The sequence below is a fragment of the Lagenorhynchus albirostris genome, chromosome 12 (assembly GCF_949774975.1).
Source record: "Lagenorhynchus albirostris chromosome 12, mLagAlb1.1, whole genome shotgun sequence".
Classification (NCBI taxonomy): domain Eukaryota; kingdom Metazoa; phylum Chordata; class Mammalia; order Artiodactyla; family Delphinidae; genus Lagenorhynchus; species Lagenorhynchus albirostris.
Window position 1 is genome coordinate 86,263,361 of NC_083106.1, and position 26,003 is coordinate 86,289,363.

General features: G+C 34.6%; 1 protein-coding gene across 1 annotated transcript in view; it reads left to right on the forward strand.

Moving 5' to 3' along the window:
- EYS (eyes shut homolog) overlaps positions 1–26,003 on the forward strand; it is a 1,671,360-nt gene that overhangs the window by 235,193 nt on the left and 1,410,164 nt on the right. The gene's annotated exons all lie outside the window — the stretch shown is intronic.

A 26,003-nucleotide genomic window follows, 5' to 3' on the forward strand; every position in this document is an offset into this window, starting at 1 on the left:
CAGCATCTTGACACTCCAGCCAGGAGTCAGGCCTGTGTCTCTTGGGGGATGGGAGAGCCCAGGATATTTGTCCACCAGAGACATCCCAGCTCTATGTGATATCAAACAGTGAAAGCTCTCCCAGAGATCTCCATCTCAATGCTAAGACCTAGCTCCACTCAACAACCAGCAAGCTACAGTGCTTGACACCCTATGACAAACAAATAGCAAGACAGGAGGCTGCCTAAAATCACAATAAGGTCCCATCACTCCAAAACACACCACCAGATATGGTCCTGCCCACCAGAAAGACAAGATCCAGCCTCATCCACCAGAACACAGGCACTAGTCCCCTCCACCAGGAAACCTACACAACCCACTGAACCAACCTTAACCACTGGAGGCAGACACCAAAAACAATGGGAACTACGAACATGCAGCCTGTGAAAAGAAGACCCCAAACACAGTAAGTAAAGTAAAATGAAAAGACACAGAAACATGAGCAGAAGAAGGAGCAAGGTAAAAACCCACCAGACCTAAGAAATGGGGAGGAAATAGGCAGTCTACCTGAAAAAGACTTCAAAATAATGATAGTAAAGATGATCCAATATCTTGGACACAGAATGGAGAAAATAAAAGAAACGTTTAACAAGGACAGAGAAGAACTAAAGAGAAAACAAACAATGATGAACAACACTATAAATAAAATTAAAAACTCTCTGGAAGGAATCAATAGCAGAATAATTGAGGCAGAATAATGGATAAGTGACCTGGAAGATAAAAGGTGGAAATAAAGACCGCAGAGCAGGATAAAGAAAAAATAATAAAAAGAATTGAGGACAGCCTCCGAGACCTCTGGGACAACACTAAATGCACCAACATTTGAATTATAGGGGTCCCAGAACAAGAAAAGAAAAAGAAAGGGACTGAGAAAATATTTGAAGTGATTATAGTTGAAAACTTCCTTAATATGGGAAAGGAAATAATCAGTCAAGTCCAGGAAGTGCAGAGAGTCCTATACAGGATAAATCTAAGGAGAAACATGCCAAGACACATATTAATCAAACTATCAAAAATTAAATACAAAGAAAAATATTAAAAGCAGCAAGGGAAAACAGCAAATAACATACCAGGAAATCCCCATAAGGCTAACAGCTGATCTTTCAGCAGAAAATGTGCAAGTCAAGAGGGAGTGGCAGGACATATTTAAAGTGATGAAAGGGGAAAACCTACAACCAAGGTTACTCTACACAGTAAGGATCTCATTCAGATTTGACAGAGAAATTAACACCTTTACAGGCAAGCAAAAGCTAAGAGAATTCAGCACCACCAAACCAGCTTTACAACAAAAATATTAAAGGAACTTCTCTACACAGTAAACACAAGAGAAGGAAAAGATCTGCAATAACAAACCCAATACAATTAAGAAAATGGTAATAGGAATATACATATTGATAATTACCTTAAATGTAAATGGATTAAATGCTCCAACCAAAAGACATAGTCTGGCTGAATAGATATAAAAACAAGAGCTGTATATATGTTGTCTACAAGAGACCCACTTCAAACCTAGGGACACATACAGACTGAAAGGGAGGGGACGGAAAAAGATATTCCATGCAAATGGAAATTAAAAGAAAGCTGGAGTAGCAATTCTCATATCAGACAAAACAGACTTTAAAATAAAGACTACTACAAGAGACAAAGAAGGACACTACATAATGATCAAGGGATCAATCCAGGAACATATAACAATTGTAAATATTTATGAATCCAACATAGGAGCAACTCAATACAATAAGGCAAATGCTAACAGCCATAAAAGGGGAAATTGACAGTAACACAATCATAGTAGGAGACTTTAACATCCCACTTTCACCAATGGACAGATCATCCAAAATGAAAATAAATAAGGAAACAGAAGTTTTAAATGACACAATAGACCAGATAGACTTAATTGATATTTATAGGAATTCCATCCCAAGACAACAGAATACACTTTATTCTCAAGTGCTCATGGAACATTCTCCAGGATAGATCATATCTTGAATCACAAATCAAGTCTTGGTAATTTAAGAGTATTGGAATCATATCAAGAATCTTTTCCGACCACAATGCTATGAGACCAGATATCAATTACAGGAAAAACTATGTAAAAACCACAAACACATGGAGGCTAAACAATACACTACTTAATAACCAAGAGATAATTGAAGACATCAAAGAGGAAATCAAAAAATACCTAGATACAAATGACAATGAAAACATGACAACCCAAAACCTATGGGATGCAGCAAACGTATTTCGAAGAGGGAAGTTTATAGCAATACAGTCCTACCTCAATAAAAAAGAAACATCTCAAATAAAGAACGTAACCTTAACCTAAAGCAATTAGAGAAAGTAGAACAAAACCCCCCCCAAATTTAGCAGAAGGAAAAAAAATCATAAAGATAAGATCAGAAATAAATGAAAAAGAAATGAAGAAATCTATAGCAAAGATCAATAAAACTAAAAGCTGGTTCTTTGAGAAGATAAACAAAATTGATAAATCATCAGCCAGACTCATCAATAAAAAAAGACTCAAATCAATAGATTTAGAAATGAAAAAGGAGAAGTAACAACTGACACTGGAGAAATACAAAGGATCATGAGAGATTACTACAAGCAACTATATGCCAATAAAATGGACAACCTGGAAGAAATGGAGACATCCTTAGAAAAGCACAACCTTCCACGATTGAACCAGGAAGAAATAGAAAATACAAACACACAAATCACAAGCATTGAAATTGAGAATGTGATTAAAAATCTTCCAAAAATTAAAACCCAGGACCAGAAGGCTTCACAGGTGAAATCTATCAAACATTTAGAGAAGAGCTAATACCTATTCTTCTCAAAACCTTCCAAAATATAGCAGATGGAGGAACACTACCAAACTCATTTGACGAGTCCACCATCACCCTGATACCAAAACCAGACAAAGATGCCACAAAAAAAGAAAACTACAGGCCAATATCACTGATGAACATGGAGGCAAAATCCTCAACAAAATACTAGCAAACAGGGCTTCCCTGGTGGTGCAGTGGTTGAGAGTCTGCCTGCCGATGCAGGGGACATGGGTTCATACCCCGGTCCGGGAAAATCCCACATGCCATGCCGCGGAACGGCTGGGCCTGTGAGCCATGGCCGCTGGGCCTGCGCATCCGGAGCCTGTGCTCGGCAACAGGAGAGGCCACAACAGTGAGAGGCCTGTGTACCACAAAAAAACAAACAAAAAAACAAAAAGCATTAGAAAACAAAATCCAACAGCACTTTAAAAGGATCAAACACCATGATCAAGTGGGGTTTATTCCAGGAATGCAAGGATTCTTCAGTATACTCAAATCAATCAATGTGATACATCATATTAACAAATTGAAGGATAAAACCATATGATATTCTCAATAGATGCAGAAAAAGCTTTTGACATAATTTACCACCCATTTATGATAAAAACCCTCCAGAAAGTAGGCATAGAGGGAACTTGCCTCAACATAATAAACGCCATATATGACAAACCCGCAGCCAACATCATTCTCAGTGGTGAAAAATTGTAAGTATTCTAAAATCAGGAAGAAGAAAAGGTAGCCCACTGTCACCACTATTATTCAACATAGTTTTGGAAGTTTTAGCCAGAGCAATCAGAGAAGAAAAAGAAATAAAAGGATCCTAGATCGGAAAAGAAGAAGCAAAGCTGTCACTGTTTGCAGATGACATGATACTATACATAGAGAATTCTAAAGACTCTATCAGAAAACTGCTAGAGCTAATCAATGAATTTGGTAAAGTAGCAGGATACAGAATTAATACATGGAAATCTGTTGCACTCCTATATACTAATGATGAAAAATCTGAAAGAGAAATTAAGGCAATACTCCCATTTACCATTGCAACAAAAAGAATAAAATACCTAAAATAAACTTACCTAAGGAGACAAAAACCTGTATGCAGAAAACTATAAGACACTGATGAAAGAAATGAAAGATGTTAGTAACAGTCGGAGAGATATACAATGTTCATGGACTGGAAGAATCAACTTTGTGAAAATGACTATACTACCCAAAGCAATCTACAGATTCAAGGTAATCCCTATCAAACTACCAATGGCATTTTTCACAGAGCTAGAGCAAAAAATTTCACAATTTGTTTGGAAACACAAAAGACCCTGAATATCCCAATCAATCTTCAGAATGAAAAACCGATATGGAGGAATCAGGCTCCCTGACATCAGACTATAATACAAGCTACAGTAATCAAGAAAGTAGGGTACTGTCACAAAAAACAGAAATATAGATCAATGGAAGAGTATAGAAAGTTCAGAGGTAAACCCACACACCTACGGTCAACTAATCTATGACAAAGGAGGCAAGGATATACAATGGAGAAAAGACCATCTCTTCAAGAATTGGTGCTGGGAAAACTCTACAGCTACATGTAAAAGAATGAAATTAGAACACTGCCCAATACCATACACAAAAATAAACTCAAAATGGATTAAAGACCTTAATGTAAGACCAGACACTATAAAAATCTTAGAGGAAAACTTAGGCAGAAAACTCTGTGGCGTAAATCACAGCAAGATCCTTTTCAACCCACCTCCTAGAGAAATGGAAATAAAAACAAGAATAAACAAATGTGACCTAATGAAACTTAAAAGCTTTTGCACAGAAAACGAAACCATAAACAAGACAGAAAGACACCCCTCAGAATGGATGAAAATATTTGCAAATGAAGCAACTGACAAAGGATTAATCTTCAAAATTTACAAGCAGCTCATGTAGCTCAATATCAAAAAAAAACAAACAGCCCAATCCAAAAATGGGCAGAAGACCTAAATAGACATCTCTCCAAAGAAGATATACAGATTGTTAACAAACACATGAAAGAATGCTGAACATCCCTAATCATTAGAGAAATGCAAAACAAAACTACAATGAGGTATATCCTCACACCAGTCAGAATGGCCATCACCAAAATATCTATAAACAATAAATGCTGGAGAGGGTGTGGAGAAAAGGGAACCCTCTTGCACTCTTGGTGAGAATGTAAATTGATACAGCCACTATGGAGAACAGTATGGAAATTCCTTAAAATACTATAAATAGAACTACCCTATAACCCAGCAATCACACTACTGGGTATATACCCTAAGGAAACCATAGCTCAAAAAGAGTCATGTACCACAATGTTCATTGCAGCTCTATTTCCAATAGCTAGGACATGGAAGCAGCCTAAGTGTCCATCAACAGATGAATGGATAAAGAAGATGTGGCACATATATACAACGGACTATTACTCCACCATAAAAAGAAACGAAATTGAGTTATTTGTAGTGAGTTGGATGGACCAAGAGTCTGTCATACAGAGTGAAGTAAGTCAGGAAGAGAAAAACAAATTCGTATGCTAACACATATATATGGAATCTAAAAAAAAGAATGGTTCTGAAGAATGTAGGTGCAGGACAGGAATAAAGACGCAGACATAGAGAATGGCCTTGAGGACACGGGGAGGGGGAAGGGTAAGCTGGGACGAAGTGAGAGAGTGGCATGGACATATATCCACTACCAAACGTTAAATAGATAGCTAGTGGGAAGCAGCCGCATATCACAGGGAGATCAGCTCGGTGCTTTGTGGCCACCTAGAGGGGTGGGATAGGGAGGATGGGAGGGAGGGAGACACAAGAGGGAAGAGATATGGGAACATATGTATATGTATAACTGATTCACCTTGTTATACAGCAGAAACTAACACACTATTGTAAAGCAATTATACTCCAATAAAGATGTTAAAAAATTAAAAAATAAAAGTATTATATCATATTTATAAATGTAAATAAAATATTCTAAATATTATTGTAAATATTAATATTTTGAACTTTAAACCTTAAAACTGACATGGAATAAATGTGACTATGAATATTGTTATTCTTTTAAATATATGGTTCTAAGTTCCTCTCACAGATTGTTTTCCTAACCCTTGGACCACCAAGAATATCAGAATTTAGCAATAGAGTAAAATGAAAAGAAAAAATAAATGTTTTTGTTATTTCCCAGGTTCATTTATTTGTTTTATGTTTTTTATTACTCATCAAAGCTCAATTTACTGATTAAATCATGGGGTAATGTGTTACTATAAAAGCCGGGAAAAATGTAGAACTGCACTTAAGAAGGGGAAAGTAAATTTTAGTTTATGAAAGGTTTGCATATGTATAAAATATATTTTTTTAAGCATGTGAATTTTTTTTTTTGCCTTTTTGTACTCTTTTCCTATAATGCATTCTTCCCTGAAAGTGTTTTTAAATAGGATAACGAGCCCACCAATGTGGGCTAATTGAAGATTCATCTGCTGGAAATCAGAGAATTAGACCTAATAAATCTCTGAGTGGCCCCTCCAGCAACAACTCCAAAGCACAGATTGTAACCTAAATGCTTTATAAAGGATCTAGATTGACAGGATGTACTACAGTGTTCTTTATTCTTTATGTATATTATTGCTGAATTGTCCTCACCAATAACTAGACAAATGGGATTGCTTAGTGATGAGAGTCCTACAGGGTTGTGCCCTGTTTTTTTGTTTGTTTGCTTGTTTTGTATTTTTTATTGGAGTACAGTTGATTAAAAATATTGTGTTACTTTCAGGTGTACAGCAAAGTGATTCAGTTATACATATATTTATTCTTCTTCAAATTTTTTCTCATATAGGTTATCACAGAATATTCAGTAGAGTTCCCTGTACTATACCGTGGGTTGATTTGTTTTAAAAGTCTTCTCTTAATCTGAAAAGGTAAATTGACAAATAAACTGTTTCAGAAATTTTCAAGTTAAAGAACACATTTCAACATGTTCTGAACTTACCACAACAAGGGTTTGTTTTGATTTAGGGACGAGGCCTAAACAATCTTTATTTCAAAATTTGGCAGGGGACTGGGAAACAACTTAGCTAATCAGGTGAAGAACGTAAATGAATTCAAAGTAAGTCAATTTGAATTATTTACAAAGAAAACACAAAAATTTCTTCTAAACAACCTTTAATTGAAAAGTTTGCTTTCTCAGGGAGCTCCAAGCATAGAGTTACTGCCTGTATCTCAATCTGGTCCCCACTGGTGCACTGAGACTTCATCCCCATGGCCTGTAGGTGTTGGTGTGGGTGCACCTGTGGACTCAGGTGCTCAGGTTGTGAGAAGCCCCAATTCCTATCTCAGGGCACCAACTATTATTATTTGCTGCACTATTAGCCCTATATATACCAAATGATGTACTCTACTCTCTCTTCTGCTAGTAAGTACACCAGATAAGGGCAGAAATTTTGTTTGGTTCCTTGATATTCCTTAGGTTTCCAGAAAAGTGTCTGGCATAGAGCAGGCACTCAATAAAAACATGTTGAATAAAAGAATGAATGGATGAAAATGTTGAGAAGCACTCACTTCATTTCTAGGTGTAAACTTTTATTTTCTGCTTAGTGAAGTCCCTGTAACATTACTTGTAAAGTATGTTTTGTGGTGTCCAACTTCTTTACCTTTTGCTTATTTGTAAAACTTTTTATCCTTCAAATTTGAATGATAACCTTGCCAGGTAGAGTATTCTTGTTTGTAGGTTTTTTCTTGTTATCACTTTAAATATACAGTTCCACTCACTTCTGTGCATCAGTTTCTGCTGAAAATTCAGCTGATAGCACTCTTGATGTTATTCCAGATGTCTTTTAAACTGTCCTCATCTTTTATTATTTGTTCCTGTTTATACTCAGCTTAAGTGATTTCCACACTATATATTCTAGTTCACTGATCTGTTCTTCTTTGTCTTCTACTCTGCTGTTGATTCCTTCCAGTTTAATTTTTTATTGACTCATTGTTCTTCAGTTCTGCTTGGTTCTCCTTTATGTTTTCTGTTTGTTGAACTTCTCACTGTGTTCATCCATTCTTTTCTTGAACCTGTTTAGCATCTTTATGATCATTATCTTGAACCCTTCGAGTAGATTGTTTAGTGCCACTTTGCTTAACTCTTCTTCTGAGTTTTCATCTTGTCTCCTTCTTTTGGAACATATTCATCTGTTGTCTACTTCTCTATGTTTATTTGTATTAGGTAATTTGGTTATTTTTCCCAGTTTTGGAGAAGTGGTGTTATGTAGAAGGCATTCTATGGGGCCCGGCAGCACACTCTCCTCTGGTCATAAGACCTATATGATCTAGGGGTGGCCCTTATGTAGGCTGAGTGGCCCCTTCTTCTGTGGTGAGGCCTACTGATGTGAGCACAGTGGTAGGTGGGGCTGGGACCCCACACATTTTGCTGCTAGGTGCTGCCTCGTGCTGATGCTGCCAGTCTGTTTGTGGGTGGGGCTGCAGAGCAGCATGACAGGCAGTAATCCCAGAGATTCCAGGGCTTGTGCCGGCCCTGTGTCCTGGGGCAGTTGGCAGCAAACTTAGGGCTGGCGCTGCTCTGCTGGTAGCTGGGTCCAAGTTCCGGGGTAGCTGGCTATGGGGCCTGGGGGGGTCCCATGGCAGGTCCCAGCCTGCTGGTGGGAGATGCTGGTTTCTGCCTTGGCTGGCAGTGTGTTCTTAGGGTCCTGAGGCCAGTCCCACTCTGCTGCTTGGCAATTCTGAGTCCCCAAGGGGTTTACTGGGAGTCCTGGGGAGCCTGGGACTGGTGTCAGCCTGCTGGTTGGTGGGTAGGTCCCCACATGTCTAGCTGCTTGGCCTGGGTGGTACAGAGACTGGTGCCAACAGGCTGGTGGGTAAGAAAGTCCCCAGCACTAATGGGCTAGAGGGAGGATTCCAAAATAGTGCTTACCAATACCAACGTTCTCGTGGTAGAATAAGCTCTCAAGAATGGGCTTCTCTGGTGGCGCAGTGGTTGAGAGTCCGCCTGACGTTGCAGGGCACACGGGTTCGCGCTCTTGTCTGGGAAGATACCACATGCCGCAGAGCAGCTGGGCCCGTGAGCCATGGCCACTGAGCCTGCGCGTCCGGAGCCTGTGCTCCGCAGCGGGAGAGACCACAACAGTGAGAGGCCCGCGTACCGCAAAACAAACAAACAACCCAAAAAAGAATGGCTACTGCCAGCATCTGTGTCCCCAGGGGAAGTCCCGGTTGCCCCCTAGAGTCACTCCAAGATCAGCAAGTATGTCTGCCCCAGGCTGCTTTCAAATGGAGTGTGTGAGGTTTTGTGTACACCCTTTGAGAGCAAAGTCTCTTTTCTACAGCCCTCCAGCTCTCCTGTATGCAATCCCTGCAAATGTTTGGGAGCTAGCCTTCCCAAGCTCGGAAGCCAGATGTGAGGCTTGGATCCCTTGTTCCTTGGGTTGCACCTCTGCAATTGTGATTATCTTCCTGTTTGTGGGTCGACTACCTGCAGGTGTACATCTTGACTATACCACGTTTCCGTCCTTCTTACCTATCTTCTTATGGTTCCTTCTTTATGTCTTTAGGTGTGGAAAATATTTCCTGCTAGCCTTCAGGTCCTTCTCATCAATAGTTGCTCTGTAAATAGTTATAATTTGGGTGTGCCTGTGGAAGGAAGTGAGCTCAGGGTCTTTCTACTCCACCCTCTCGGCCACTCCCCTAAAGATATTTAGTCTTTTATTTTCGGTCCTTTAAATTGGTCATTTCATTTTAAACCTGAATGGCTGCTTGTTTAGATTTCAAAAGCAATAGACATTTTAGAAGTCTTTTACATTTGGAGTAAAACAAGATGTACAAAAGAATACAATTTATGTTGCCTTTAAATAAATTGCTGAAAACAGGCCAAATTATTTCAAGTTAACAGTTATGATCTGACACAGAGCAGCATGCAGGTGACCTATCCCACAGAGTCAGGGCCTTTCTTTATAGCACTGCATCCCTGGGCACATGCATTTCCTATTGAAGCCTGAGTTACCAAATCAATCTACACTGCCATTTGCCTACAGATAGCTTTTTGCCTTTCAGGGCACCAGCCCCTTCAGCCAGTGTTATGCACAAACTGATTATTTTTTGTCAAGTCACGCTTTTATCCCTCTCCCAATGCTGTGATGCCTGTGTAATTTTTATTGTGGTTTAGTTCACTGCCTTGAAATTGTTTTCCATTTCACCTAAATTTACAAATGTCTCTGTGTGATTGGTATTCACAGTTGAAAGAACATAAATTGTTCCCATTTTACACAGGTGATATGTGAACATATTTCCCTGAGTTCTTTGAAAGAAAGGCAGTATGCTGGAAATCAAATAATCGTTATCTATCTGTTTCTAGAAGCTGTGGCCTAAAATAACTATCCCATTTTGTGTACTCTTGCCACAACAAAACTAATCTTCATAAGGTCAAATGATATTTAACCTATTTAATATTCTTATCATATTTCACAATTTTCCTAGGAGGTGTTATTTTTTCAAACTTAAACATATACATTTAATAGAAATTCACATATTCATTTTAATTCAGGAAATGTAAGGTTGAACTTGTAAGAAGCCAAAATTACAGATCATTTTAAATAAACATTTCATAGTCTAGAAAAAATGCTGAGCTTACTATGTTGTTTCAGCATAAAGACTAGATTCCGGGAGTTTCTAAGCTTAACTAACTTACCTATAGCATATCTCATTGATGGAGAATTTTACTAAGGCAGAAATGAAGTAAGTTCAATATTCCTAAGTCATTTCTGTCAGTACAGTTGTGTCAGATCACATATGAGCTGTCATTTCCCATTCTTTCAGCTCCTCATTTATACCTTACAGGGTGATGAGGGCAGTCTTGGAATTTTTCTATGAGTGATATCCTGCCCACATATGTTGTTGGGCATGCCGTGTCTTGACTAGTATAGTAATTTCCATCGTTCATTTATTTGGTTGAGAGATGATACTTGCGGAGTGTAGAATATTTTCATAAAATACTTGTTATTTCAGTATATTTTTGGACACCGTGGATAAACAGAGGGAAGTAGATTTGATAGCTTTAATCATTATTTTAGTGCTTAAACCCATATACGTAATTTATTCTGAGCCCATTCATACTATGAATTTTAATTAATCAGTTGCCTATATTTTACTAAGGTTAATTTGATATATCAAAAATACAGAATTAGAGAAATCTGAATGAACACAGAATTGTTGATGTTATGAAAGGTTATAAACACCAGGGACAACTTTACCATCAGACACAGTAAGCATAGTTGCCTAAGGCTTACCCATGGTAATTTTACAAGCCTGTGAAAATGTTTTAATTTTAATTTATTTTTAAAACCAAAGGAAAAATATGTATAATGAATATTAGTATAATAATGCATACAGCCTGGATTATATTTAATATATAATTATATTATGATATAGTGTATATTATCTATATGTATAGCAATCTATATGTATATCTATCTCTATCTATATAGAGAGAAAGAGAGCGAGAGACCCACAAAAGCAAAAGTATCTGGGGTCAACAAAAGTCATAATGAGGCCCTAAGAAACACATGAAGCTATATGACAAAGGCCACTATATTTAGTATCTTATTAATCACCTCATTTATGTTCATTCTCATCTTTGCTGCTGCTTTGGATATTGTGGTCCCTCATTTACATTACGTACAAATGATCCGATTGTATCTATCTGCCATTTTCCCCTAAACTGGAACTTTAGTGAAAGATCATACAACATACTAAGGAATATCATTTAGCCAAGGTTGGCACAAATAATGCAATCCGTCTATGTATGGGCATCCCACACATAGCTCTTCTGTTATCATAGGCAGAATCACATTCACATTTGCTATGATGCTCTCAAGTAAATGTACCACCATAGCAGAAAGACACTCGCATGATAACTATCACCACTTCTATGCACAAATACCGTGAACTGTCTTTATATGAAACCCCAAGGTCCCAAAGTCGTCCCATTAACTAGTATCTCCTTTGACTGTAGGAACTGTGGCCTCTGCTGGCAAGTGTCCTAGTGTGTCTGGTCCTTGTGTTTCAACATAACAGGACCTGCTGGGTCTGGCCTGAATGGAGATAGCACAGGGTTTTGTCTCTTTTAAACTGGTCTGCAACTTACTTTAAACTTGTTCTTTTTCTGTTTTGTTTGTTTGCTGTTTTGCCTTGATTTGTTTTCTTTCATGGTAAACATTTATTTTCCTTCAAAGAGGCACAGAAAATAATAACATATGTTTTTCATCATTAGATTTATTCAGGTGTGACCATCCTACTCAGCACCTTGGGAGTGATTTCAACCTCAGAGCACTTTACAAATATTAGGTAATGATAATGAACCAACTGTGATTCTGGAAGGAGCCTAGCCAGGGATAAGGTGGTACTTCATCATTTCCAGTATATGCACCTGCCATTTTTAAGCTTCTTTAACGTAAAAGAAAGGGTTCAATAACTTAGACATGATGAATTTTATTTGTGCTGATTTTGCTCTATTTTATTCTCTTATGTGCTTTAATGAGGCAGTATTTTTTACTGATGTCATATTGATGCTGCAGGGAAGCACTGAGCAGAACTGGTCCTCAGAAACTTGTGAATGTGCTCCGCAGTGAGACCCCTGCCGTGGCCACTCATTTCTTCTGATAAAATAGAGGCTCAAGTGACATACATCTATGAAATGACAGCCAAGAAATATGGGATTTTCTTTCAAAATAATTAACAGTGTTACTACACTTCTTTGACTTACAAAGGTCAAGTCTATCTTGAATCAGGAATATTTTTTATTGTGACAATATTTAGACTGGTATATTTCAACTCCAATTCCAAATATATTATGTTATTATAATTACTATTATAAATGTATATCGAACCATATGTATAATATTTTAATAATACAGATATTATATATACATAATAATGCAATATATTCTCCCCCTAAAAATGAGTAGGGGTGTTAAGTTGCTTATTCTTGGTACATTGCCTTTTTGCATTTTCCTTAGGCACATCTTGTCTCTAATTCTCACAACAGTTTAAGAGATGTTTATTATAAATAAAATTTTGAAAATTTAACTCACTGCATAATTAAGATAGTTGCATACACAGAAGCTATTAATTTTCTATGGTTGCTGTTGCAAATTGCCACAAATTTAGTGATTTAAAACAACACAAATTTATTATCTTACTGATCTTTACCTCAGAAGTAAGAAAAGAGCCTCAGTGGGCTAATCAAAAAGTTGGCAGGGCTGCATTCCTTCTGGAGGCTCTAAGAGATAAACCCCTTTCTTCTTCTTTCCTGTTTCTAGAGACCATCCACATTCTTTTTCTGCTGGTTCTCTTCTTTCATCCTTAAAGCCAAGAATGGTGGGTTGAGTTTGTACATTGCATCACTCTGACCTCCTCTCCTGTCTCCTTCTTCTACTTTTAAGGGCCCTTGTGATTATATTGAATCCCCAGAAAATCAAGGATATTACCTTTCTTTTAAGGTCATCCTATTAGAACTTTAATTTTATCTGCAACCTTAAATCCTCCTTGTTATGTATATTCATGTATATTTAATTTACAGTACTGGGGGATTAGTATGTAAACATATTTAGAGGTCACTATTCTGACTACCACAGAGATGTATTGTAAAGTGTTTTCCTTGGACAAACTAAGGATACTGAGAATCTCAATTAAGCATATATTTTGGATATACCCTTGAATTTGTTTACAATACAAATCTGTTTTTACAGAAATAGAGGAGAGATGAACAAAACAACTTTTAACTTTTTAAAGCTAATATTGTAAATATTGTATCCATAAAAAGTTTATGAATTAAGATAATACTTCACTTCCATTAAATTATGTAGTTTATATGATGATGGACACACTATTAACATTTTTCCCAGTCAAGATTATTATCTTTCAATAGAACTGAGCCCAGAATAAAAGAAATTCCTAGAACCAAGTTCATGTAAATTGAGGAACCTGTGAAATATTTGATTGACCTTCTATAGTGTTTCAAATAAGATTGATACATATCTATTTATATTTACTTTTTACTAGGGTTAATTTTTAGAATTATTAAAACATTTATTTCAAGAGTATCAAGTAGGGGGAGTGGGCAAGATGACACTTCTCAAAGAAAAGTTCTAGAAGAAAACATAGGCAATACACTCTTTGACATCAGTCTCAGCAATATTTTTTTAGAACTATCTCCTTAGGCAAGGGCAACCAAAACAAATACACAAATGGGACTAAATCAGACTAAAAAGCTTTTGCCCAGTGAAGGAAGCTGTCAACAAAAAGTTGCCTACTGAATTGGAAAACATATTTGTAAACAATATAGGGATTAATTTGGGTACATTATAATAATAAGGGTTTAATATCCAAAATATAAAAAGTACTCATACAACTCCATATCAAAAGAACAAATAACCTCATTAAAAAGTGGGCAGAGTATCTGAATAGACATTTTCCCAGAGATTACATATAGATGGCCAACAGACACATGAAAAGATGCTCATCATCACTGATCATCAGGGAATGCAAATCAAGATGAGAAAGTGATATCACCTCACATCTGTCAGAATTGCTATTATCAAAAAGACCACAAATAACAAATGTTAGAGAGAATGTGGATAAAAGGGAGCACTCATACATTGTTGGTTGGAATGTAAATTGGTGAAGCAACTATGGAGAACAATATGGAGGATCCTCAAAAATTAAAAATAGAACTACTGTATGATTCAGCAATTCCACTCCTGGGTATTTATCTGAAGAAAATGAAAACAGAAATTTGAAAAGATATACACATCCCAATGTTCGTTGCCATACTATTTACAACAGTCAAGATATGGAAGCCACCTAAGTGCCATCAACAGATGAATGGATAAAGATTGTGTGTGTGTGTGTGTGTGTGTGTGTGTGTGTGTGTGTACACAATGGAACATTACTCAGGCATTAAAGGAGTAAAAATTTGCCACTTTCAACAACATGAGTGGACCTAGAGGGTACTTTGTTAAATAAAATAAGTCAAACAGAGAAAGACAAATACTGTACGAGTTCATATTTATGTGGATCTAAAAAACAAAACAAATGCATGCACATAACAAAACAGAAACAGAGTCATAGATGATACAGAGAATAAACAGGTGGCTGCCAGAGAGAAGGGTGATGGGTGAATGAGAGAAATTGGTGAGGGAGATTGAGGAACAAACTGCTAGTAGAAAATAGATGAGTCACAGGTATGAAAATGTACATTGTGGGGAATATAGTCAATAACAATATATCTTTGTATGGTGATGTATAGTAACTAGACTTATTGAGGTGATCATTTTGAAATGAATAGAAATATTGAATCACTATGCTATGTACCAGGAACTAACACAGTGTTATAGACCAATTACACTTCAAAAAGAAACAAACAAACAAATTCATGGAAAAAGAGATCAGATTTGTGGTTATCAGAGATGGGAGGTTGGGGAAAGTGGATTGGATGTAGGTAGTCAAAGGTACAAACTTCCAGTTATAAGATAAATGAGTACTAGGGATGTAATGCACAACATGGTAAATATAATTAACAGTACTGTATGTTACATATAAAAGTTAATAAGAGAGTCAATCCTAAGCTTTCTTTAAAAAAAAAGAAATCTTAAAGTCTGAAACGACAGAGTACGAAATTAAATTTGATTATGATTTTACATGAAGATATTTAAAAGTATAAAATTCTAATTATAAAATTAGAATTAATCCTGCAAATAAATACAAAAAGTCATTGTTACTATAAGGATAGCAAGATGAGAAGATAGAAAGTACGTAGTTTTATTTACTTTCAAGTGACTTCAAATAAATGTCAAAGCCAAAAATTAATTTGTGAAGAATAAAATTTGCAATAACTTTACATGAATACATTCATTCCCAACAGGTTTGCAAAATAAATGGTAACCATCAATATCAAATTGTTTCTTAAATTTGCAAAAGCTCTTCCTGACTAGACATATCTCTTGACTGACTAAGGAGACTTTGTTCTTTCAAACTGAATGTTTCTTTTTAAGTTTTATTCTCTTTACTCAGACTTCAAAGTATGGGGAGTTGCATTTATTTAACCTATTTAACTGACAATACTGTATAAAATACATAGCAAGCACAAAATAGCAACTGAATAAGCCCTCACTCCCCAACAGAATTGAAAGTTGCATGAAAGAGTTGGACTTATTTCTACTTTGGCAAGAAATGTCTGTCACTCTGGCTATACTATTATTTTCTTTCCCATTCTATGTCTTTACAATGACATGTTGACATGAGTCACTTTTACCAGTAGCAATTGAAGCTAGAATGTATTGAAAAACAATTTGTATGTTATTTTAATATTTGACATAAAAACTATAAGTTGAAATCTAGAAATTGTTGTATTACCTTTATTTTTTGATCCTACACTCTCCCCCATCCTTTCCTGATGGTTTCATCCCTTGTTTGAAGATATTAAATTTTAATAAAATAGATAAACAGAAAACTATCCCAAGCAATCATATGTAGTCTATTTGTAAATTGAGTATTGCATGGAATTTTGTGTTGCTCAGGATAAGTGTGATGCAATTCTAATGTATAAAGAATATATTTAAATGGCATTTTAAAAGAATTTGAAAGTTTAATGTGGCCATACTGCTGCTCTCCAAACATTAGTATACCGTCCCAAATACTGCCACTGTTTATTGCCTATTGGAATCTGCTCAACCCTGAAGGTGAGATGTTCTTACTGTAAATGCTAAGGCAGTTCTTCAGATGTGGAAAAAAAAAAAGAGGACTACTTGCCTCAACATACTTTCAATATAAACAAACTTGGATTCGGGGGGAAAATATATCTGATGGATCTGATATTATTAAGAAGTGTTAGACTATGTCAAAATTTAAAGTTTCATGAGACAAACCAACCCTCCCATTACTAATTTTTTACCCATTTGATAAAAAATGCCTTCAGGTGCTGTGCTCCCACAGCTGCCACCCTAACTTGGATTGTCTTAACAACACTCTTTTAGAAGATGTAAGTGGTTTTCATGAAAAGCCATGTTTCAAGTAGAGTTATGTGTATGAATTTGTAATGATTCTTAATTTTTAGTGAATTCTATCACCTCACTTCCAAAGTACCTTTGCACCATTTCATCTATGTCATAATTTTATTCTGAATCCCTCCCTCCTGTGTTGTATCACTGTGCAGAGTTCAGTCCCCAAAGTAATGAGCTGGACTGAGTAGCCTTCGTTACAACTATGAAGCTGCTAGTAACCCACGTACAGTGTAAAATCACCAAGTCTCCTAAGACATACCACATCCTCCCACTTATTATCCTAACATACCTTGCTCTGGATTTCTGCATACTTGAAGAGTATTTCATTTTTCTCTAGAAATCCCACAACAAGAGAAAATAGTGAATCCCCATATGAACTGTGTTTTTTCTTCTATTTTACTTCCACAAATTGCCAGAAACCCAACCCATATCTTTAAAGTACATCATAAATTTTTCCTATGAGTTTTGTTGAAATAAAGTTCTCTCAAAAGAAGAATTTCAGGAAGGAAGTTGATAGATAATAAGTTACCCACTGCATCTCTAATAATCAATTAACACATAGGGTATAGCCAATATCTAAGGTAAAAAATGAATTTAATTACCTACTGTAATACGAGAAAGCAAGCTAATATTACACCTAAGTAGAGGATTAACACAGGAAGGGAAATAATTTGTGAGGTGCTTTGAATCAACAAACTTAATCCTGACAAAAGCCTAAAATGCAGATATAAAATACACCATTTTTAAAATGAGAATATTGGTGTTCAAAGTGGATATTGAAGACATAGTAAAACTGAAACTTCTTTAAATTCCTATTTCCTATGAAATTTTTTTATCAGGTTCTATATTAAAATCCAGAAGATGCAGTCATTGGTAATGTTAAATGAACAACATTAAAGTAGCCTTCAGTAAAATTCCCTTGCTTGGGACTACAATTTTGTCTAGATTTGCTGTACCCAAAATGCAGTGCCATTCACCTAAGAAAATACAAAATGAGCCAAAACAGAGCCTAACAATATAACAGAGCCTAGCACTCATGTGACAGCATCCATGCTTCTTTGAAATTAAAATTAAGGAGAGTATATACTAGAAACAGAGAAGGGAGATTTGGAGAACTTTATTTCTAGTGTTGATTCCATCAAGAGGATATTTTGTGAGCAGAACAAGTCAACTAAACTGCAATAACTTATGTTTTCAAATTTGTAGAACAAGTATAATAAGATAGATGTTTCTTAAATGTCTCTCAGCTCAGCTCTCTACAATTTGATGCTGCTCTGAAACTAGGATTTCAGAGCTGGTGGCATGGCTCTCATAGAAATTCTGGAATACGGCAGGCTAACCACACTGACTGTGCAATCTACTTGCAGAAATCTCAGTCCAAAGATTATGTAGAGTCTCTGTTTGACCTGAGGACGATGTCTCAAGAGCTGCTGTACTCTACTTTATCTTCAGCATAATTGTTTACTTCCCTGATATAATTTCTGTACTATTTTTAATAACTAAATCTGAAGAAATTGAATTATTCTAAGGAGGAATAATAAGTTGTCTTGGTATAACCTTTTCATTATGACAAGAGATTTTATAAAGCCAAGAGTAATTAGTAGAGTTGCCTCTTTATTGATAACTCCAGACAGATGAGAATTTTACTGGGCATTAAGCTTAAGAGTTTTTATTTGAGGAGATTTTGATAGATTGAAGCTGTTAAGTACATGATTTTGTCAAACTATTTTGAAGTACCAAAAAAATAGATGATTGGTAGTCAGGTGGTATGTAAACCAAGATGATTATGATGATGATGATGGCGATGATGATGATGTTTAATACAAATGCTTTAACTAAGTAAAGGATGCTCATATGATTTCAGTTATTTTAAATGACAATTACATTGATACATGGTAATTTAAGAATGTGTGAAGATAAAATGAATATATCAAAATGATTTATAAATTGCCCACAATTTGAAAATCTGGCAACTGTTAATATTTTGTTAGATGTCTACTTTTATTCACATATAAAATAAAGTGTTGCATTAACATAGATTTAACATTTGAAATTATAAATAGTTGATTTATCTGTTTCCCTACATCTTTTACAAACTTTTCATCATATTGCAATAACAGAGTATTTAGGACTTGGGAAGTTTTATTGATGGTTTAGAATATATAAACTCTTTGGTGGCTTTTGATTTATCAAGTCAAGTCATTTTCCAGAATTTTTTTGCATATGTTCATTCCCAGAGACTGAATGACCAAACTAACACCATCATTAAGTATTATTTTCCTTTGTTGTTTTCTAATTTGATTTGAAAAATACATTTTATTATTTTACTTTTGATTCTATTTCTATTTATTATTAAAATTGTTATTTTTATGACGTATTAGTTTTTGCTGATATTTTAAATTTAAAATCAGGGTTTATGCATTTTTTTCACAGGTTTTATATTGTTGTTGTTGTTACTTTGACTCGTAATGTTTCACGTGGTCTTATTTTATCCACTTATTTAGAGTCATTTATAACATGTTGTGTTGGAAGCATTTCAACTAAATCTGAAGGGCCATCCAGTCTACCAGAAGATTGTGGACTCTAGTCAAGTTATCTCGGTATTTTCAGTATATGAATCAGCTGAAGTATAATCATTGCTTGAGCCTCAATAATATACGCATTGTATTTCAGCTTCTAAATATTTGTAGGGGGTGAAGGTGAGTTATGGTGTAGTCATTGCTTGAGAAAATTTTGTTTTAGTTATTAGCTACAGCATAAAAGGCCAGCTACACTTTTTTACAAATCTTCCTTTTTTTTTTTTAGTGTTTTCAACCGTATAACACACATTTCTCAAAAGTATGAAGAATATAAAATAGTTAGAAAATATAATAGATATGAAATAGTATAAGAAAAAGAAGCACATTTATAATAGTTTCAAATATATGAAATAAAAAAGAAAAAATCTAAACAAGAAATGTGACATAATTGGATTAAATAAACACAATTTTTTTTAAAGTCTATAATGAAGAATTATATGAACAGAGGAAAATACCATATTCCCCCAAATTACTTTGGTATAGCAAGGACTATACTTTCAAACATTTTTATTAATATGCTGAAGTTACTAAGAAAATACTTTGGAGATTGAAAACACTTGAAATCAGATATGGAAGTATAAGCAAAACAAACTGTTAAAAAAATTTTGGAGACAAAGGATAATGCATCCTGAAAAGCTCATAATATTTAATGAGAATTTTTTAAACATAATAAATGCACAATCAAAATATAAAAATACTATAACAAACTTGAACCTACAGAACCTATATAGAACCTATGTTCAGTAATCTCAGAAAGATGCTCAGAATAAGAAAACATAGTATTACAGTAAGGAGATAAGACATAATTATTTAATACATGCTCATGGAATAACTAATTACATAGAAAAATAGTACTCTTTATCTCCCAGCATTTAAAAATTAAATACAAAAAAATTTAAATTTTAAGTGTAAGTGTAAAAGAATAAAGGACAGAAGAAAATATTGTTGAATAGTTATGATCTGAGACTTAAGGAAAATTGCTTACAAAGTATAAAAGCAGGAGAAGAAACTGGAAAAGTTGGATATAACTCACTATATAAAATCACAATATATATGTACCACAAAAAGAGAACCATAAAAAACTGACACTAACAAATACTTAAGATGTCATTTAAAATATAAATGGGTGTGTATTTTCATAAAGTACAGGGAAAATATTCTAAACATGTCATAAAATACAAAATCATAAAAGGAAAAATGTGCTAATGCAACTACACAAAAATACAAAATATCTGTATGGAAACAGATTAAAAGTCAATAGTATATACTTTATTAATAGACAACTTAAAACAAATAATATCATTTGGATGAGGTTTCAAATTTTACAAAATAATTTCATAATCATATATTTACTTAATTGTCAAAATAGGAATTACTTGTTCCCAATTAATAGATGAAAAACTGAGGCCCGAGTTGTTGAAATAATTTACTTATTTTTCACATAGTGTGCAAGTGGTAGAGAAACTTAAATCCCAGGATTTTATCTGGACAAAAACTGGAAGCTAACATAGACAATTATGACTCTTGTTGTAAGTGATAAATGTATGGGTTATTACTTCAATATATTTTAAATTTTATTTTAAATAAAATATTACATAAAAGAAAAAAAGTTTTCTTTTGAATCTTGGCACCCTTCACTAAAACATTTTGCCATTTCTGCACCTATCTCTTATTTTCACGTGGGTGGTCAACATAAATTGCCTATTCCATCTAATAGATTTTTCAGGAAAGCAGTCTCAGGCAGCAGAGTCCCTCATCCAATCCTACATGACTCCACAGCTTTCTGGTTTAGAGATGAGATGCGCGGTATACAGGACAACTGCCCTAAACTTCTTTAGTAACCAACACAAGTAGCTAAGTGTGCATATGCCCTGTGTGTATGTTCATAAGTTCTATAGAGACTATGTTTGGCATCTGTTCATTGACTCAGCTAAGTTTGTCTATTTTATTAAATAAGGGTGGTCTCTCACACAAAACTTTCCCCTCCATGTCATCCTTCATTATTGATGCTGTTCATCACACATAGATTATACTCAAGTCTCCTTGTCAAAATCTCCACCTTCATAAATAATCTCATTTTTATAATCTCAAATATGGATGATCTGGTGCCTGATCATCCATATTTGCTCCTTATTTGTAATTCCAGTGAGGAATCATTTACCAATTCACTGCCTAGTCAATCACACCCATAAACAATGTTCTTCTCATTCTTTTTATTTTTTTAATTAATTTATTTTTATTTATATATTTTTGGCTGCATTGGGTCTTCATTGCTACACGCAGGCTTTCTCTAGTTGCCAGGAGCGGGGGCTACTCTTCCTTGTGGGCCCCGGGCTTCTTATAGCAGTGGCTTCTCTTGTTGCAGAGCATGGGCTGTAGGCACGTGGGCTTTGGTAGTTGTGGCATGCGGGCTCAGTAGTTGTGGCTCGCAGGCTCAGTAGTTGTGGCACACAGGATTAGGTGCTCCACGGCATGTGGGATCTTCCTGGAACAGGGCTCGAACCTGTGTCCCCTGCATTGGCAGACAGATTCCTAACCACTGCGTCCCAAGGGAAGCCCTTTCTCATTCTTTATTTTTCTTCATTTTCATTTTTTTCTTTTTATTCTTTTTGAGACCTCCATTGATTACAAGGTTTTCCAACCTTTCTCTTCTTCCTCATACCAGTTAAATATACATTCTGTTCAAATGTCTTTCCTTGCTCTTCCTCTTTTTTCCATTTTTATCTGGGATACCCTGTCTATTTTGTAATTTTAATTATAACCTGTATGGTGTGTAGTAGTTGATGCTATAAACTAAACCCATATCATGCTCTTACTTTACTATTGCATTTCCAAAATCTTGATAATCCCTTTTAGCTGAATATTCTATCAATGCTTTCAATTCAGCATGCCCCAAATCAATCAATACCTGTTGAAAAAATCAACTCAATCAATATCTTACCTTAAACCAGCTCCTCATTTTTTATTTTAACATATGGTTTGGAGTAACACCATTCTTCTCATTCTCTCTTTAAAGATATCTCAATGTTACTTTTACAAAAAATAAAGTGAATTATTTCATTAAATGCCTTTTCATTGTACTGCCTGGCTTTTGTAAAACTAATGAATCTCTCCATGAAGATAAACTTTAGAAATATTGTTTATTTGGATTTATACCCATGGACAAAAAATAAACCTACATTAAGAAAAAGTAGATGTCATATTGTTGATATTAAACAACGTTTGAACTTTTAAAATTCTGCAAAGTTAACAAAACATCTGTCACTGCTTGGTTGCTAAGTAGGATACAAGTGTGCTCTTTATTGAATATGTCATTGATTATAATACTTACATTGTAGTTTCTTTTGAAAAGTTGCAGTGCTCACTTTTTATACATAGTGCTCCACTTAGATGATCAGAAACAATTATACATATTAGTCAAGACTACAGAACATAGAAAAACATGTTTGCTAAGAAGAAAATCAGTTCTTTTCTCTGCTTTTTAAATTCAACAGATGAAACTTTAGAAGATCAAATTATCATATAAACTGTCTTTTAAGAGATTTTGTTATTTGTATGATCCATGACCCTTTTCAAATTATGTTGACACATCAGTTAACTTTAAAAGATCATAAAGTGTCAATTGTTAAGTTTGACAAATGTGGGTGACTCTGTTCTGGTCATAAAGATTTCTTAAATTTGTAGAATGTAAAAAAAAAATCGTTGGCAATTTCATTTTTGAAGGTGAACAGAGGAATGACAATTATTTTTGAAATTTTATTTTTAGAACAATTTACAAACCATTTTGTGCCTAGTATAATGGGACAAAAAGGGGACATATTTACAGACAGTGAGGGACAATGGGAAGTCTCCTATTTACAGCTGCATAAATCTAATGTGAGCATATTTTACATAGAGTTATATCCTCTTTCTATATAGAAACAGATGTGGATTTGCCATCTGTCTGTTGTGTGGTGAGTTTTAACATTTAAAAATCAGCCAAACTTTGTTCCTTTAATAGCATTTTCTGTTTTGCAGCTTTTATTCTTTTGTATTGTGTGTGGGTATGTACTATTTCCCATATTATTATCCAATCTCTATGAAGTCAGGGTCCATATGTTATCCTTAAGAAGAGTGCTTTGTATACATTGTAATTCTCAAGGGTATAGTTAAGGGTATGGATAAAATGTTAGTTAAAATCTTTTTACCTGTCAATGTAATTATAACACATTGCTTTAAGTTTTGACCTCATCATGCAACTGAATTTCAAGCAAATTTTAACTATTATTTTAATTGAAAGATAATTAAGTCAAGAGTGTAATACAAAAGTTTTGTTCATGCAAACTGATTTATATAAATTTATCAATAGAAAATTAACCTTTATTTCATGTCTGCCAATGTTAAATCTGCAGGCAACATTCATTAATTTTAATAAAATTAAAAAATGCTAACCTGGTATTGTTTATTTTCTCATTTATATTTCTAATCCTTGCATTTTTATAATTGCTTCAAATATATTTTTTATATAAAAATTTATTTTAGAGGGTATAATATTTTAATAAATATATAGATGTCAAGGAAGAATTATTGGTGTTCAATAGTACGTGGTATTTTTTGCAACACCTGATGAGTCTCCTGTTCTATCTTGATTTATATTCTATTTTTCTGATTTATATTTTGGAGAGGGTAGCAGATTTACAGTGAAGTAACTAGAATTTCTCCCTGTTTCATTAACTGATGCTAAATATTTTATAGTTCTACAGAACATCGTCTTTTCCAGGAAGCATGTTCCAGAAGAATCAAAGACATGAAAAAAATCAATGAAGCTTAATATTTTTTATAATATAACAAGCAGTAAGACTATCACAGCATCAAAGTATTTTAAGATAGGATGAGATTATCTATTCTAACCTATAAACTAACATGATAAAATCTGTAAGAATCCTGGCAAGCAAATTTCTCTCTTCTCCTTTATTATTCTCATCATAAGCCTGAAAATTATTGTGGGGGTAATTTCAATTCAAATTAATATCCCTTATATAAAACCATAAAGTTTTCTTTTTTTGGCTTTAGGACTTATATTGCTTTCTTAAACAAAACAACACACAAATTTGATCCTTTGACCACACTGTATTTTTTATGTTCTCATAACATATGTAATACATTCTGTGTCTTCTAAATCATCATGGCGATATTAAAGACTTTATACTCTTTTAACATAATTCAGTATCAAAATATTTTCAATAAGTCTTGTTTGGCATACCTTTTTTTGCTCTTTGGCTGCACCACAAGGCTTGCGGGATCTTAGTTCCCTGACCAGGATCAAACCCAGGCCCCATCAGTGAAGTCCCAGAATCCTAACCACTAGACCCCCAGGGAATTCCCTGTTTGGCATACTTTTAAGATAGACCTCTGAAGGTCACTATCACCTACCTCACCCATATATTCTTTAATTTCTCCTAAATAAATTTTTAAAGACCAAAATTGGAAACAGTATTTTAGATGTGGTCTGATCTGCGTAGTTGATGACAGAAAATTATTCTTCATTATAATAAAGGGGTGGTCAGTGACAAACCTCTGAGATTCAACATATAATGTATGTTGTAAAATGCTGTGCATTTTGTAAAATACTGTGACTGTATTTAATCAATTATATTGCTCAGTTGACTAAAGAAAGTATTATTTTTGCCCTTATGATCTGTTCAGCTATATCCTTCTCTACTTGATTGCCACATTAGAAATATAAAATAATGCATGTTTTAATAGACATGTAGAATATCTTAAGGTTTAAGGAAAATGTAAGCATTATACATGTTATTTTAGCAACTCAAAGATAACTAGTATTAAAATGTAGGTGTGACCTTCTAGTTTATTTTCTCCTTTTCAAGTAGTAGAATGGTCAATAGTATAGGCTTTGGGAATCTCCAAATAATAGTTTTTTAGTTAATATGTATGTATGTATGTATTCATTCATTCATTTATTCGCTTACTTTTTAATTGAAGTATAGTTAAAATTCTTTTTAGCATGTGCCCCTTACATCTGCCCCTTTGTGTAAGTCTAGGACTGAAAACTCAGAATTGCACTGGGAAAGAATTTCAGAGGGGTTAGTGAGTACATCTTTTCTGTATCAGCTAATTTCAAGCAGGGTTTCCAAGGCACTAACATTTTTATTTTTAAAAGGCTGAGGCTGGACAAAGATTTCCTATAACTCAGTTTAGCTTCTATGAGTTAACAGACAAATTTACCTTAGGATTATTTTAGTAAAAACCACAACATTCCAGCAAGTAAATTATCACCTCAGTTGTGGTATTTAATGTGAAATTCCATGACTATTTGTGTTTTATGTGAGAGCAAGATAGTTCATTAAAAGTCAGTTTGCCCTTTGCTTCATCTATAAGATTTATGTCAAAAGGTAAACTGATCTTTGGTGATTATGACTGATTTCTATCAACATATAGCTTCTGATACTGTATTATTATGTTCCAAGTTGATACAATTCTGTT